At 42.2% G+C, this 2,085-nt stretch overlaps 1 pseudogene; it reads right to left on the bottom strand.

Annotated features, from left to right (window-relative positions):
• Positions 1-1,561: 1,561 nt before the first annotated feature.
• Positions 1,562-1,883, bottom strand: LOC121103378 (annotated as a pseudogene).
• Between the last annotated feature and the right edge of the window lie 202 nt (positions 1,884-2,085).

Here is a 2,085-nt window from a genome sequence, read left to right as displayed (position 1 = left end):
GAAATGTTGAAACACTAGCAAATGTGCAGATGATAAGTACGGAAAAATGGCAGGGAAGGATGAAGAAACGTTCACCGTGGTCACGTGGATTGGCGGCAACTTCCGCATTCTTAGTAAATCTTTACATAGAATCTAATACGTGCAAAGGTACGCGTGCCCGACTTTTGTTTTTTAAATACTGGTTTCGATTTACACAAGTGATACATGAACACATGCTCACTTCAACACGGAGGCAGCACGTGAATATGGGGAGTAAAACGTTACCCCTCCCTGTCCTGCTCACGTCGCCTCTTTGCTTCCTACTCTCTTCCATGGCGGGAAATCCAGCCAGCAGCTAAGGATGTGTTCTTCCGGGTTTATTCTCTGCATGGACACGAAATGAACGATCTTAAGGTTTCTTAAAACGTGAATGGATTATACTATCCCTTTTGTCCCGTGACTCGATCTTCATTTAAATATACACGTTATGGCGGTTTTTCCACGTGAATGCATAAATCTACCTCACTTTTCTTCATGCTTTCACCCAATTTCAAGATCCAGCTATACTATTCTCTGAAAGTATAACTTGCTTGTCTTTAATGGGTACCCTCTACATTGATTTTTAAGTGAGTGTGTGAGGGTTGGCTTTTTAAAAAATATTATTATTAGGGGGCGCCTGGGTAGCGCAGTCGTTAAAGCGTCTGCCTTCGGCTCAGGGTGTGATCCCGGAGTTCCGGGATCGAGTCCCACATCGGGCTCCCCTGCTGGGAGCCTGCTTCTTCCTCTCTCACTCGCCTGCTGTGTTCCCTCTCTTGCTGGCTGTCTCTCTGTCACATAAATAATAAAAAAAATTTAAAAAATATTATTATTAGAATAGCTGAGTGGAATCACTGGGTCAGAGGGTAGGCACTTCTCAAGTGTGTGTGTTACATTTTAGGTTATTCCAGATTATCCTCTGTCAACATTACTAGACTGCCCATTTTTAACTTTCTTAATGCCAAAAATTATCAATTTAATAAATTTGTTCAAATAACAGACTAACGTGTGTTAAATAATCAAGGAATTAAAATGATCAATAGTGGCATAGTGAATTTGAGAGTGAGAGACAAAGGCTTAACCTTCCTATGGCTACCGATCTGCAATACATCTGTCTTTCTCCTGTTCCGCTTATTCAGGGTAGTTCTGACGGGTAGACCAGATCTCCCATCAGAGAGACAACTGGTCATCCTGTCTTGGAGGGTGACGGACTGTGATACCTCTGTTTTCTTTCCACAGTCTTTAAATAAGTCTTGGCATCCTTCAAGAGACAGAAGTTCTAGGACTCATCAGCCGCCTCTCAGAATATATTATTTCCCTGATTATTGTGACAATAAAGATTTGACGTCTCTTCCCTGTGGATGACTTCTTTTGTTGAAAAAAAGGCACAGCCAGTGCTCAATGGTAATCAATGCAATGCTGACCGTGGTCGGGTGGGGAACCAGTAGGACATTTGTGGGGAAGAGCTTGCCTTCAAATCAAGATCTTGGTGAATTGCTAAGTGTATAATCTTTGGTAAGTTAAGTAAGTTCTCAGAGACTCAAGCTTAGAACTGGATCACTTGGCTCTTTCTCTTCTTACCTCCTCCCCGTTCAAAATGCCTACATCCCTTAGTAGCCAGCATTCTCTTAGATCTGCAACTGGGCTCAATCCATTCAAGCCTCAGCACAATCTTCTTCGTAGTTTTAGCCTTTTTCTGGAAAATCAGCTTAGTCTGCCCACCATAGCCACTCTGCTTCCTGTCATAACGCTGCTTTCCCAGGGGGATAAAGAGAATCCTCGCCTTTCTTGCACTGTGTCACTTTGTGGGGTTGGTGCTTGCCACACTTCTTGCAGAAAAGTCCGGCAGGTTTAGGAATGTTCACCATGTTTGCGAAAGGGCTATCGGCACGGAAAGCTAGAATGATGTTTTTGAGTTTCATCCACTTTGTAGCACACATATCAATATTTCATTTCTTTTTTATGGCCGAGTAATATTCCGTTCTCTGGCTATACCATGCTTCGTTTATCCATTAATATATATATTTTATAAAATACATAGGTGATATGTGTAGAGCGAGTGAATTTTCA

The sequence above is a fragment of the Ursus maritimus genome, unplaced genomic scaffold (assembly GCF_017311325.1).
Source record: "Ursus maritimus isolate PB19 unplaced genomic scaffold, ASM1731132v1 scaffold_19, whole genome shotgun sequence".
Lineage (NCBI taxonomy): Eukaryota > Metazoa > Chordata > Mammalia > Carnivora > Ursidae > Ursus > Ursus maritimus.
This window is presented reverse-complemented; position numbering and strand designations above follow the sequence as displayed.